The sequence below is a fragment of the Dipodomys merriami genome, unplaced genomic scaffold (genome assembly GCF_024711535.1).
Source record: "Dipodomys merriami isolate MVZ:Mamm:240054 unplaced genomic scaffold, mDipMer1.0.p SCAF_112, whole genome shotgun sequence".
Taxonomy (NCBI): Eukaryota; Metazoa; Chordata; class Mammalia; order Rodentia; family Heteromyidae; genus Dipodomys; species Dipodomys merriami.
This window is the reverse complement of record NW_027202405.1, coordinates 3213705-3229988: the sequence shown is the minus strand read 5'-3', so window position 1 is coordinate 3229988 and position 16284 is coordinate 3213705.

The window sequence follows — 16284 nt, the reverse complement described above, 5'->3', positions numbered from 1 at the left end:
CCACCCCCTCAACCCCACCTCTGAAAGAATTGGGGTTATTTGTTGTTTTGTTTTGGGAAGATTTTTTTTCTTTTGCAATGAAATTTAAGATAATAAGAACAATCTAGAATCTGATTCGAAATGACGTAGGTCAAAGTCACAGCTATCCTTTTCTCACTGTGTGGTGCTGGAGAAGTTTATCAGTCTTGGCCCATTTCCTAGTTTATGCAATAGAAATAATAACCACCCAGGATAATTGATTCAAATGAAAGATCCAACAAGGTAAAGCTGTGAAAATCCTTTGCAAATGGTACTATGCTTATCTTGGTCACTGTGTGGTTACCTACCATTTCTAGAAATTGTGTCTGAATACTTCCTGCAGAGACAATGAGTAATAATAATTCTAGTAACAATGTTAGTCTGTTAGGATGGGTTAAGTCCCATATTTTGAATGTATTGCCCCAAGTTATTTTGAAAGGGAGATAGAGGGAATCTGTGTGATTAGTTGTGAATCATGAAATTATTTGTATTTAATTTTTAACACTAAAATTTAAATTTAATCATTTGCTGACAAAGAAGTTTTCCTTAAGGAAACTTGAAGTAGATAAAACTTGTGTCCAAGCAGACAACCTTTTGTGATTAGCTAATCAGTAGACAATCCAATGAAGTCACATTGGTCATGTGAACATTAGAATGGATTCTTATGTATTTCCTGTACTTTTTATGGCACCAGTGGAAAAGCCAATGTTGAGTTCTCCCTCACCTTCTAAATCTATTCAGTCAGCAGCAGGTGCTCCTGCATGTAAGTGTTTAAGCCCATCTCTTTTCCTCTAGATCTTCTGAAACTATCTTAGTTCCAGCCCTGATGTCTCACATGAAATACTTCACAAACACTTTCCCTCTAATCCCTCTTCCACATGGTCAAATTTTATCTTGTTTACTTGCTGATTTAATCACATTACTGTGTCACTTTAAGCAGAATTGCAATATTGTGAGGCTTTGGGTCACATCAGCTTGATGTCTGAACCTTGGAACCTAGTTTTGTTTTACTTTTTTTTCCCTTGAACAAGTCAGCAGGACTGACTTATTTGAAATAAAATTTAAAGAGAAAACAAAAATACTATGCCTTCTTGTCTCTAAATTACATTTTAAACCCTACAGCAGGGTGAATACGGCCTATCAAAGACCAGCTCAGCTTATCTTATCTTCATTACCTCCTGACACTTTCTTTTTCTTCATGCTTCACTTTAATTTTAAACACTAACTGAAATCAGCTACCATACTTTGAACAAGCTATGTGATTTTAATGCCTCCGACACATTCACTCACATTGTTGCCTCTGCTTCCCAAGCATTTTCTTACTCTTGAGTCAGAAAAATTTTACTTGAAAAAAAAACCACTCAGTTGAATATTACAATTTCTCTAAGTCTTCTTAAACCTTTCTTGTGAACTCCCAGATCATTTTGTACATATAGTTATTGTAATATCCTGCATTATAATTGATAGTTCCTGTAAATGCACAGAACAAGATATATAATAAGCAGCTTGGATCTCCTGGGACCATACTAGCTAGGTCATAGTAGAAGTTGAATCAGAGACTGTCTTAATATCTATATATAAATGGTTTAGAGTCTCTTAGTTCTAAAAGACTTTTTCTAAAAGTCCCTTTATGATTTTAAAATATGTACAAGTGAAAAGAAAGTACAAAAGTATGGAAAATGGAAGCAGGCTTATCAGGCTAATAAATGCTACTGTCCTTAAATATAGGAAAGCAAGTACTACCAAGTTCACATTGAAGAGCGATTTTTTCATGTTTTATAAACTCTTTGAAAAATTTGAAACTTTTCCTTGAACTTATTAATGCAGTTAGATGAAAGAAAATAAGGAATGATATCGTGTTGGAAAGTGGAGACTGAAAGCCTGAAGATTAATTCAAGTGATATTTTCTACCTTTATTTGTAAACTGGTCATAGTTTCACTGGCATAAAATCTGCACTCAGAAGAGAAGGTCTAGTAACACCAGGTTTCTACATTTCACAAGGTGTAATTGTTCATTAGAGCACCAGGGACAATGGTACTTAAAACATCTCAGCTCTCAATGTTCAACAAGCAATGTACTCATTACCTTACATATGCAATTGTAACCCCTCTGTACATCACCTTGATGATAAAATTAAATTAAAAAAAAATCTCAGCTCGGCAACTGTGTTCTTTCTGAACAGTATACAAATACAAAAGAAAGAATGCATGACTGTCTTGTTTATCTTGAACTAAATGATAGAAAATAAATTTTAAGAAGTTATAAATATCCATGATCAGACTCAGAGAAGTTTCCGTTGTATTTTCCAATTAAGATAGGGTTCATAACAAAGAAAATAATTTTTTGCCAAACCACAATGAAATTTTAAAGGTAGATGTTTTAAAATCTTCATGATCAGATCCAAAAAAAATTGTAAATGATAGTCCAATTTGATGCACTATTATTAGTTAATTTATTGTTACCTCAAACCAAAGATAGCCAGGTACAGACAAAGCTGAGATGATTTTTTATATTCTTGCATTTTTAAAGCGTTACACTGAACATACTGAAAAATACTAAAAAAAAAAAACAAAACCTGTAGGTAAGGCCTTCAATCCCAAGAAGACAAGAGGAATATACAGACAACAAATAGACAACATCAGTGATGCCAAAAACATACCTATATTTATAAATATTCCATAAATGCCAACAAATACAAAACAGGGGGCTGAGCTCATAGGAGGAAAGCTGGTCAGCAAAGGCATCTGGAACAGGCGACTTTAGCAAGGTCTTGGAGGAAGTAGAGCTGGGGTCATGCAGCTGAGGAATGAAGGCCTTCAGGGCAGAGCACCAACCTTAGCATGATGCAGCTGTGGGACTCGGCCAGATGTATGCAAAATTAGAAAGGGCTTGATGAAAGTAAAGGAACTCTGTAATATGACTTGGAAAAAAGATAGCATTGGTAGGGATTCATTCAGAAAGATCCTGGGATAATAGTAGCATGCAGTCCAAACACAAGAGGGAGAGCCAGAGGTAATACAACAAACTTTTCATCTCTTCACACCCATAATCAGGAATGCATTATGAGTTCCCTAGCGGATATCACTGCACATTTCAAGTCAGCCTTCAAACTTTCCCAGGAGTCTAAACGCTTTGGCTACCTTTCAAGATCTTTCAAAATCCAGTCCCACCTTACTGTTTCCATCTTAGGTACTACTCCTATCCCATATAAAACTACTACGGGGGCACACTGAACTATAATAACACTGAAAACTTTTTTTAAAAAAGGTGCTTTTTACCATTCCTGTCATTATTCTGTATTTTCACCTCTGCTTCAAATGCCTCCTTAGTTCCTGTCCATCTGAGTCCTCTCCACCCTTCATGGTCTAGTTGTATCTTCATGGAGCTGTCTCCTTATCTCCATTCCACAATGTTTTCTCCCCTCATACTTCATTGCTGTGCACTGTGCATTGTTGACCCTGAAATACTGCGTAATTATTGCATAGGTATTTTTATGCATCCAATTTATATCTAGGCTTCTGTGTGTCCTCACAAGTAAGCAACAAGAATCTGTTGAGTAGGACTTTATCTTAAATTTTTCATTGTCAATGTTCACTCATTGTTCATGTTCAATGGAAATTAATATCTTCATATATAAGAGCAAGATTATTCATATTTTTCAGTGTTTTAGCCTAGCATGTTGTTATAGTCATAATAACTATTTACCCTATGTATATGTAAGTTGAATAAATAATACAGTATACCCAGGCACCAGCGGCTCATGTCTGTAATCCTAGTTACTCAGGAGGCTGAGATCTGGGGATAGCAGTTTGAAGCCAGCCCTGGCAGAAATGTTCCTGTGAGACTCTTATCTCCAATTAACCAATCAAAAACTAGAAGTGGAGCCGGGCGCAGGTGGCTTACTCCTGTAATCTTAGCTACTCAGGAGTTTGAGATCTGATGATTGCGGTTCAAAGCCAGGCCCAGCAGGAAAGTCTGTGAAACTCTTATCTCCTATAAAACCACCAGAAAACTAGAAGTGGCACTGTAGCTCAAGTGGTAGAGTGCTAGTCTTGAACTGAAGAGCTGAGGGACAGTGCCCAGGCCCAGAGTTCAAGACCCACGACCAACCAAAAAAAACAGAAGTGGAGCTGAGGCTTAAAATGATAAACAGCTAGCCTTGAGCAAAAGAGATCAGGGAGAACGCCCAGGCCCTGAGTTCAAGCCCCACATCTAATAATAATAACAATAGTAATAATAACATGAAATGACTGAAGCAAAGGCTCTGTAATCAGACAGACCCAGTTTCAGAATGAGTGCTTTTTATTCCCCGCTTGTGGCAACCTTGGGTATATTCTTGTGTCTCCCTAAGACTTATATTTCTCTGGTGCCAAATGGGAAAATACAAACACACTTTGCAATACTGCTGTAAGATAATGCATATGAACCCTAGGCCTAACAATACATATTATAGATGTTTTCCAGCTAAATTTCCCCCTTTAATCATTGCATGTTTATGCTAGTTTAGGGAATAAATTTGTCCTGTGACCCCAGCACACACTTTTCTCATTTTCACCATTTATAATTTCTCCACATCTTAGTATAAACATCCTGTCCTGTTCCTAAAAGATTACATCTCTTCTTTTTCCCTTCAAAGCATCCTTATTCTTTTAAGGCTCACACTGGACTTTACTTCGCACTACAGAGCTCAATGCTGTCACCTACTCAGCTCCAGACCTTTTCTTCCCATTCTTGCTGAAAATCCGAGCACCTGGCTCATTTCAGACCTACTCACTACCACTGTTATCATGATTCTTGCCAAACCCAGAACCATCCAGAAACAGATCTAACATTCCCACTTTTCAATTCTTCAACCCCTTTCCTCCCATTCTTGCTTGCTTTCACCCCAGTTTGGCCACTGACCACCCCCTTGCTTATACATTAAATTTTAGTACATACTTTCCCTGCAACATTGATCAAAACTGCTGAGCAAAAAATGCCTAAGGAGAGTACCAGGTCTTGAGTTCAATCCCCAAGATGACACACAAGCAAAGAGGAAAAAAAAAGCACGTGTTTGTGTGTGTGTGTGTGTAATCTCTTCCTTTGCTCAGAATTTTCCGGCTTCCTATATGTTTCCTTTGCTTTATAACATTTACCACTATTTAGAATTATATATTTTATTTATATTATGCAAATATACACTTGTATTAGAATTAGTGAATAAATATTTTGTAAACTTTATCTATTTGAGATTATATAAAAGGAACATTAATCTTATTTTCTAAATTGGTGATTTGGGTTGTAAGTGCTTTGTTGAGAAACTAGTATACGATAGAAATTCTGAAGTCAAAATCCTAGGTTCAAAATGTTAACTCTACTTCCTAGCTGTGTTCTTGGACAAAACTGTTAAAATACTTGTGTGCACATGCATGTGTGTGTCCTTACCTCATATATCATGTACAGATGATAATTAGTAGCTATTTCATAGTTTAAGAGGATTACCGGAATGAAGACACATAACATTATTAAAGCAGCATCTGAACCCAGAAAGCACTCAATATATGTGAACTGTAATTCATCTTCTAACTTAAAAAAAATAATTTCTGGGGCTTGAACTCAGGGCCTGGGCACTGTCCCTGAGCCTCTTTGTGCTTAAGGCTAACACTCTACCACCTGAGCTACAGCTCTACTTCCTGCGTTTTCTGTGTACATGGTACTGAGGAATTGAACCCAGGGCTTCATGCATGCTAGGCAAGCACTCTACTACTAAGCCACATTCCCAGCCCAATCTTCTCACTTTTATACCCAAATATTCTTGACTCTTACAAAGCTGTCAAGAAGAAAATGGTCACTGTGTGCTTTTTCTGTTGGGATAATAGGGCTCATGTTAATGAGGAAGACAATTGTTGTCTGCCATAACTTAGTCTCCAGAATCCTGTGTGAATTTGTATCTTAGACGTCTTTATGCTGGAACCTAGAGGCAAGTGGTAAGACTGACAACACATGATCCTGAAGGCTCAAGCACAGATGATTAGCCAGCCCCTGCTCCCAACATGAAAGCTCACAGTTTGAGTCGCATATCATTACGTATTCACAGGAACAATGTTTCAAGTTAATCTCCCAAATTTGCTTTATTCCCTTAACTATTCAACTCTACAAAAACAATATTAGAAGTTATTTTTACCTTAGCAATTTTCAATAACGACTTAGAGACTTGACATAAAGGGGTATCTTCTTTCCCAGAAAACAGATTAACAGATAGATCTCTAGAATTAAAGCCAGTTAACAACAAAAGATAAATCGTTGGAACATAATCATAATAATCTGTGAAAATGTTAAAGTCTTTTCAGGAACACTTGTCTAGACTTGTATGGCAAGGAGCCATTCCTCACTATTTATTATGGTGGCAGAACACGTTCTTCACTACTGATCACCAAAAAAAACCATATATCCTCTTTTACCATTACCTATTAACAAAAAAAAAGACTTTTGACATTTCTTTGCTTAATTCAGAAATAAATAAAACTCACTTGATTAGATGCTATTGCTACCAGTTTAGATGTTTATTACTTTGCCTTTCTGGAATGAATACAAACAGACAGAATATGAGTGTTCCTTTCAATGAGACATTGTCTGGGAAACTGAAAAAAAAATCACTGTTTTGCTTTTTGCTAGTAGTAGAGCAATACAGTATTGGCTTTTATGGGTGTGTCTTGGGCAACCAGGATGGAGAAACTCTCAGCTGCCATCACTGAGGTCACACAGACTTTAAATGAAGGGCATAGTTAGACTGACCTCAAACCCCACAAAGCCATACCCAGGTTTTAAGAGAAAAAGGAAGTGGGAGTCTTGTGCCATTTCAGTCTCGAAACAAAATGAAGGAAGTGGGAAGACTCAACAAAAAAATTTCCAAACATTTTTGGCCATGTGATTATCTCCCTTTTGTTATTTGGTCATAGGATGAGTTTTTCCCTTCACCTCCACTAACTCCTTTCTCATGTCCTAAAAGAAATAAAATAGGATAAAAGGATAAAATACACTTTGAATTTGATAGTTCAAATTAGTCAAAGCTATTATGGTTTGAGAAATTGTACAAAAATTTTAATAATGCATCTTTAGATGTTGCAAAGGCAAGATCATAAATCAGTATTCAAAAATCAGAGGTACTTTAAGAGGAGTTTAAAAGCTGCTTTTATGTAAAAAGTACTCACTGCTTACTTGACTCCCTAAGACCATGCAATTAAAGCAAAATCTGTTTTGCTATCCTAGCCTTCATACAAAGTCATTTCCACTAGGTCTTTTTATAAATCCCATAGGTAGTAAGGCATATAAATATAAAGAAACAACCCTCTTTTAAGGAATTTAATTCAAAAGTCCCTATATAAAATATATGTATTGTGTACAACAAATCCTAAAGGCAATACATCCCACCAAGGGGAATATACATGGAGGTGGCTCTTTACCCTGTCTTTCTTTGTGGATTATACCACAGAAATCTATCCAGGCCAAATTTAAAACATATTTGTGCCGAGTTTGGTATTATTTATCAATTTTATTACTTCTGTCTTTTTTTTATTTCTGTGTAAAATGTTTTCCCTTCACTTTGTTTCCCAAAGCCCTTTTACTTCTTTTCATCTCTAATATCTATTTTCTTCAAAGATGGTGAAAAAGGATAAGATATATGAAATCTATTTTTTGGAAGACATTATGGTTCTTTCTGTAAAAACTAATCAAAAGCTTCCATCTTATCCCATTGTATATATGTATATATTTTTCAGGAACTATGAAAATTTTTCAAATAATAGAAAATAGTTGGAAATGTATTTCTTCCCCTATCTATATTTAGCAAATACAATAACTGCATTCACTGACCCAGAACTACCCCAAACTCTGTCTTTAAAGACAAGATAGCTGTCCTCTGAAACTATTTCTCCTCCTCAAAGGACTAATAATGCTTTCATATATCTGTTTGCTTCATTTAGTTTATTAAATCCTTTGTCTGGGGAAACAGCAATGTAAATTGCTCTTAAATGTAGAAAATGCTACTAATAGTCTGGTGTGGTGAATAGCAAAGTAGAATCAAGTGGTTTATGCTCCTGAATGCATCATTACCATAGATTAAGATGCCACCAGACTAAAAGCATGATGAAGTTTATTTTCATGTCAAACTTGGGGGATTGTCAACCTTGATCCAAGATGGTTTTCTCAGATAAAATCTAAAGGAGAATTACTTGTAAAAAAGGAAAGCAAGCAAGAGAGAGAGAGACAGAGACAGAGACAGAGACAGACAGACACAGACACAGACACAGACACAGACACAGACACAGACACAGAGACAGAGAAGAGACAGAGACAGAGAGACAGAGAAAGAAGGAAGGAAGGAAGAAAGGAAGGAAGGAAGGAAGGAAGGAAGGTAGGAAGGAAGGAAGGAAGGAAGGAAGAAGGAAGGAAAGGGAGAGAGAGGGTGGTGGAGGAAGGGAAAAGAGAAAGAGAGGGAAAGAGGAAAGAAAGGAGGGAAGAAAAAAGAGGGAGGGAGTAGGGGAGAGGGAGGAAAAACAAAAGGATGACAACTAATGGCTTACTGATGCAGAAAAGGCCCACACATCCGCTTTGCGCACAACACTTCTCCAAGAACGAACTCATAGCCCCTCACAAAGAACATCCAGCTGAGTTAAATTCTCTAGAGAACCCTAATCCTCAAAGCATAGGAATTCTGCTTTACTTTTGTGGTAGTAAGTTCATATTAGGTGCTTACAGTGGCCCACACCGTGCTGAGAACTTCATGTAGACAGCTTCATTAGACTCCTAGAGCTCAGGTTAATGTTTTCTCCCATGGGCGAATGAGTTAGTAACTTAGTTATTTTCACATGGGTCTATAAACTGTTCCCCAGAATCCTCCCTCCAAGTTATGGGGACAGTAGGACTTACATCATGAAATTTAAAATCGTAATTTCATCAGTTAGGAAATACAAATCCACCCCCAACAACAAATCCTCAAAGAAACAACTGCCCAATAAATAAGTGGGCTAAAGACTTAAAGAGAAACTTCTCTGAAGAAGAAAGAAGGATGGCCAATAAACACATGAAGAAATGCTCAACCTCCCTAGCCATAAAAGAAATGCAAATCAAAACAACATTGAGATACCACCTCCCCCCAGTTAGAATGGCAAAAATCAAGAACTCTAAAAACAACAGATGCTGGAGGGGATGTGGACAGAAGGGAACCTTACTTCATTGTTGGTGGGAGTGTAAACTTGTTCAACCACTTTGGAAACTAGTATGGAGGTTCCTCAAAAGACTCCACATAGAACTCCCCTATGACCCAGCAGTCCCACTTTTGGGCATTTACCCCAAAGTTTACAAACAAGACCACACTAAAGCTACCAGCACAACTATGTTTATTGCAGCATTATTTACCATAGCTAAGATCTGGAACCAACCCAGATGTCCCTCAATAGATGAATGGATCAAGAAAATGTGGTATATATACACAATGGAATTCTATGTCTCCATCAGAAAGAATGACATTGCCCCATTTGTTAGGAAATGGAAAGACTTGGAAAAAATTATATTAAGTGAAGTAAGCCATGCCCAAAGAAACATAGGTCCCATGATTTCCCTTATTTCAATATCTAGTATATGTATGAGTTAAGCAGAAAAGGTCAGATAAGGTGATGTTAGGAAAATGAACCCTAAGATATGTATTTTTAATGTTTTTTTCTTTCATGCATTTGTTTCTAACGCAATTATAAGATTATTTCTTTGTTGCTTTGTATGTCCCTCCCCCACAGTATAACCCCTGCTTTCACTGTATTTGATGTTGGTATAATTTGTGGAGGGGAAGGGGAAAAACAAGTCGTTTAAATAAGGATACAGGTGGACCTGTTGCAACAATGAGAAGTACAAGTTGTCATGTCAAAAACGAACTTTACAACTTGGGGGCGGGAGGATTGGGTGGGGGTTGGGGTGGGAGGATGGGAAGGGATGGGAAGGGTAAACAAAGGAGGAGGCTATAATGCTTGATAAGAAATGTACTCATTATCTTGCCCATGCAATTGTAACCCCTCTGTACAGTATTTTCACAATAAAAAGAAAAAAAGAAAATAGCAATCTCCACACACTAAAAAAAAAAAAAAAAAAAAAAAAAGGAAATCCAAATCCAAAGGAAGTACAGTCAGAAAAGATTAGGAGAAATTGATTTCCCTTTTGATTTTTGGAAATTTATTTACACATGTCAACTTCCAAATAGAGTTAGGGGTTTTTTAAATGATACTATTGTTTACTTCTTAAGAACAAATCTTAATATCATCTTCCAAAACACCTGGAAGGTATTTAGTGGATGTCAGAATCCCATATAAAATATATTACCTCTGTATGGTTTGAATTTGAATAACTTATCAAAAATCTCTCATGCTACACAAGCATGTACAGAAGCAGCCTAAATCATTACAGGGAGAAAGGATTCTGCAAGAAATCATTATATTGCCATTCTTATCTTTGTTACAAAGGGGACTCACACAATGTACATCAGCCTCACTTCTATGGCAAAGTATTTCATGGAAGGATGCTCCTTAATGTTTCTTCAAGTTCTTTAAGCAATTAGGTGGGGGGGTGGGTAAGTGAAGTAAAACAAAGACTGGGCTTTGACAGTGGACAGCAGTCAATGTCAGGGACAAATGTGGTGCAAGAATAAAGCACATGAGCTAGAAGCCAAGTCCATGTGCTTAAAGACTTGGCATGACACCTCTAAGTAATGGAGAGAAATGTGTTTCAGTCTTTTCAGTCCTATTTATATGCATAAGTGGTAACATCTTTAAGACTAACACCAGAATTTGTACAAAGAATATGGAAAAGACTAGTTGTGATTCTGAGAACAATATTCAGAGAAAAAATTGGATATTGTAGTAGGACTTTTAAAAAATCAATGTTGACATTTTGACAAATGGAAAACTGTAAAGAACATGGCATGCAGCTGTGTATGGAAAAACTAAAAATGGAAGTGTAATTGGGGCTTAAATTAGAAGCACATCTGAATTTTGTTAACAATTTGAGAATGATATTAATTTGTTGGCTTTTTTACTCCCTAATTGTATTTATATGCTAGAGAGGAGAGACAGACAGACAGGCAGGCAGACAGACTGAGAGAAGAGAAGGAAAGGAAGATCAGGAGTGGAAAAAAAAATACATGACAACTAATGAGAAATACCTTAGTTTGTTCATGGATGTAGTTTTGTTTATAGTTATTCTTACCTAGAAAGATAAAACCAAGTCAATCCTCTAAAATTCAACTAAAAAAAAGTAGCACATTAAGAGAAATCTATGACTTCTTAGCTCTATAGGTAATCTAGTAGCTTGAGTCCTACCCTGTTGTAATAATAGGCACGTAAATACAAAAGTAATGAAAATACACTGAGCAGGCAGTTTACATGGTGAACTTCCCTATCAGATACAAGGCCCCAAGTTCAAACCCCAGGGCTGCCTGAAAAAGAAAACCAAGTAAAATTCTCTGAGGTGAACAACTTAAAAACGATACTTGTGAAAATTATACAACCTAGGAAAATAGCATTGATTTATAATAAGCTCAAATAATGACCATTGGGTGGTCATAAATGTTTCTTATTTAAACTATACTCAAATACAACAGGTCCACTTCCCATACTGTTTCACAGTCCATCATTCACAGAGAGCAAGAAACTCAGTGTCTCTGTCAGTAACCCACAAGGACCTGAGTGCTGTCCTGGGAAATAGATTCTTCCCAGTCAAGCCCTACTTGACACCTTGAGATACCCTAAAGTGAAGACCCAATTAAACCTTGTGCCAAAGCCTGGTGTAGAAGCTGTGTGTGATGTTTTAAGCAGATAAGCCTATGGTTGTATTGTCATGCAGCAATAGGCAACTGATGTACATATAAAGTGGGATTATATCAAACAAACTAAAAGATAATTCTGGCTGATGTGGTAGTTCATACTTTTAATCCCTGTACTCAGGAAGCTGAAGAAGAAATATTTTGAGTTTGGGGCCAACATGAACTACATGTTGCAAGACCTTGCTAGAAAGAAAGAAAAAGAGATGGGGGGGCGGACAGGAGGAGGAACAAGAAACAAGAAGAAGGAAGGAAGGAAGGAAGGGAGGGAGGGAGGGAGGGAGGGAGGGAGGAAGGAAGGAAGGAAGGAAGGAAGGAAGGAAGGAAGGAAGGAAGGAAGGAAGGAAGGAAGGAAGGAAGGAAGCAGGGAGGGAGGGAGGGAGGAAGGGAGGAAGCGGGAAGGGAGGGAGGGAGTTAGCTAAGAATGTCAAGAACTGTTCTCAGAAAAGATTGACTGGGTCCATCCTTATTTCTAGCCAGTTGCACAGCTGGATATACCACATCTACCCTACCAGTGCTCACAGAACTACAAGAAGAATTTCTGAGGGACTGTGCATTAGTAGAGTATAGAGCTGTTGTTAGGAATAAACTCTGGTCTGTTAACACAGTGTCAGAAGTGTATTGCTATGGTCAAACACAGTCCCCAAAAGGAAGCATAAGCATGGAGCTGCTAATGCTCCTGTAAGGAACGGTTAAAAAGTCTTCTGCAGATAAATGCTGCAGCGAGCTAGAAGATGTCCAGGGAAGTTGTAGCTAGTTACAAACTACCAGATTAAAGACTTGCACCAACCCAAGTTAAATGAGCTTCAAGGAAACATGTCCAGTAATGAATAGGAAGTTATCTGAAGAACCCACAAACCATCCATTAGAAGTGGCGTCAGCTTTAAACCTTTGCCAAGCTTGGATAGTGTCAACTGAGGATAACTGTTATCCAAAATTTTGCCTGGCCTTTTACATATCTTTCCTCTCTTTCTCCATCACTACTCTTTTGTTAATGAAAGAGTCAGAAATAGTTATCCCAGTCCCGGGAAGAAAGGTGGAGTAGACAGTCTTCTTTCCTCCCTCAGACCGGTCGGGAAGAGGTGAAGGTTTGCCCTTGAATAAAGCCTTTAATTTTTACAAGAACTGCTTAAATGAACTACTGTACTGGCTTAAGCCAGAATGATTGAAATGATTGAAAAACATTTTATTCTCTTTGAAAGGAAATACTGTTTGTCCTAGATTTTATCCAGCAACAGAAGTTTTAAAGTTCTACTAAGTGGCTTTGTGGGAGTGGTTGAGGTAGGAAATGTTGCTTCTGATTGCATCCGATGAATTCCACGTTTTCATAAAGTTTTCACACTTTGCTCACTCAACTAAATTTAATGGAAGTTCTCACAAGTCACTTCATGTCTTGTTCAATTACTCATTCATTTGCTCATACATTCATACTTCAAATGTATAATAAATCTAGTATTCCTTTTTCAGGTTTTTGTTATTTTGTTTGCTCATTCTTATAAGTAATAATTTTGACAGTAAAGATGGAAATTGGGCATAAATATATATACATATGTACATATAAATGTATACATATTACTGGTTCTTTGTATTTTATGAGATTTTTTTGAAGTAATAAAATTTATTTATGCACATAAACATCCATAAAAGCTGAAGCTCCCCACTTTCCTTCAAAGAAGAAATAAGAGTCATTGTTCACCACATCTCAGCAGTTAGGAGTGGTTAAAGCACTCTTCCATTTTTGCCAGTCGAGTGGATGCAAAGTCATGATCACCACTTCACTGATTTATATTTCTTTGAATAGCAGTGAATTTCAGTATTCCATGATTTTATACAACTCAGACTTTCAGACTGAGAAAATAATTTAAGTTCTACTAAAATGTTTATGTAGACTTTATAAATCTAAGACCAAAGGAAGTTTGACTAAGCAGAGTTACAGAATTCTAAATGGGAAAGTGGAGAAGCACTACAATTGTGATGTCTTCCTTTTCAAGGCAATGCATTTTTAGTTATACAACTATCACTTAGCAGGGAAACTTTCAATTCATGAATAGTGAGAGGTATGGATAAGTACAATATGTTCTCAAAAGCAGAAACAAGGCTACCACAAGCTTTAATAAGCAGAGAATAGGAATGAATGTTTTTAAAGTATAAAAAGAAAGTTATTAGAGGGAAAGAATGACAAAGAATATAGTATAAATAGAAGGGTAAATTAGTGGGAATGGCCAAAGATAATGATTGTAAAGGTCAGTTTATACACAGATTTTACTTTCAAATTTTACTTTCAGATTAAGGTTTGTGCTTTTTGATAGAAACTAAGATAAATCATTTTAAATAGAAACAAAAATGTCACAAAAAAAAGAATATGGAATATGTATGCAGAAAAGATTTTAAACATATATATTGTAAATTGACAGATAAAATTGCATTTATCATAGTTTATATAATATTTTGAAGTATGTATACACTGGACAATAATTTAATCTCATTCAAAAAATGTATTACTTTCCATAGTTCTTATTTGAAGTAGGATTACTTGACATTTACTTCCATTTTCATTTTTTGTTTGAATATAAAAACTAGTGTATCTTTTTCTATTGTCCATCCAAGCATTCTTGTTCTTTGAGTTTGTTCCTGGGCAGAGGGAGTACCTTCTGGTACTCTGACATTCAGCGTGTGAAAGCTACATGATGTTGCAACCGTATTTCTTTAAAAACAAAACAAAAACAAAAACAAAAACGCTTCTTCTGGGTAGCCGCTGTCTACCTTAACAAGGTAACAAGACACAGTTAAATAAAATTTGTAGGAAAAAATGAGATATAAAAGTAAGACACCATTATTTACTACTAAAGATAAAATACTGAAGGATGACACTTGCCGGCCCACTTGCTATGCAATACTTCCGTCGATGACAAAGGAAAAACCAACCTCTCAACCTTTCTCAAGCACAAATACCAAAACAATGAAATTCTGTAAAAGGGAGCTGTTGACAGGGGCCTGTTTATCCTCATTTTCCCTACCTCTACCCATAATTCCCAAATATTACCATCTTTTTTAACTTTATTAAGCCTTTTAACATTTCACTGTAAAACAAAAGAGATTTATTTCTTCAACTTGTATAGCTTTGCTGGAGTCTTTTCCTCATAAAATATATTTGAGTCATGTGTGTAAAGCAAAACTCGATCTCCTCCGATAGGAAAGGACAGTGTTATCTGGATTTTAATCCAACTGCTAGGCTCAGTTTAATTGAAGCAAATTCCATCCTCCTTTCCAACTCCATTGACTCTATCAGATACACTTGAATCACAGTCTATGCCTTGGAGGGAAAGCTTGCTAATTGGCCTCAATCTAATTACCAGCAACCATCCTTGAAGAACAGCGTGTATTGTACAAATATTTTGCCTGAGCAGCTACTGTGCCAGGAACTTTAAAAATGGTCTTGCTTCATACATGATTTGTCCTCTAAAAATATCCACATTACTAACTTGATGAGAAAGAAAATATAAATATATAAAGATAGATGATAGATAGATAGATAGATAGATAGATAGATAGATAGATAGATAGATAGATAGATAGATAGATAGATAGATAGACAGACCTGAATGGTTGGATGGAAAAATGTACTGCTCAGGGTTTAGAAGACAACTTTAGATCATCAGCCTTTACCCCAAAACAGAAATGACCAGAAACAATAGAAATGTTATAGTTCAACACAGAAAGAAATAGAGATGAATAAGCAGAATAGCCATGTAATCATCTATTCCCTCTGGGATTATTTTAAGTCCTTTCCTTCAAAGCTTATTGATAGCAAAATAGGCAATTTAAATGAGAGTCAAAGCAACAAAGAATGTTGGTTTAACCTTCCAACTGGCAGTCCATGGAAAGAGTAGAAGTTAGGAGTGAGAATTAGTGAGCTGCATCTCCTTTCCACTCCATTTTCTCTACTGCAGAATGAGTGCCTTGGCTACACAATCTCCATTGTCTGTGCCAACTATAATTTCTAGGATTTGTCTATGCATGGTTGACTTGGCTGTCATGAGAATTTAGTCAGCCAAACAACAGATTAAATCAGCTATAGCACTTTCCAAATCAGAATAGCAATTATGTGGGCTAATTTTAAGTTTAACTGACTTGACTTTTCTGTTGATTGAAAAGAATACACATCTAAAGATGTGAAAAATAGTAAGAGCCTATGGCTAAAGAAAAATTTCCAAGGGAAATCAACAAAACTCAATGAAAACAAGTGGTATTCACATTTTAAACACAACTGTGAAAATTTTAGTGTTTACCTGAAAGACAATCTGTCAAAGTGAGAAGAGCCATAATCACAAAAATTAATGTTTTCTTTTCTTAACAAGTTTCAGATAGAGTCAACAAAAAGTCTGTGCATGTGAGAAGGAAGAAATTAGAGGAATTATGAAAT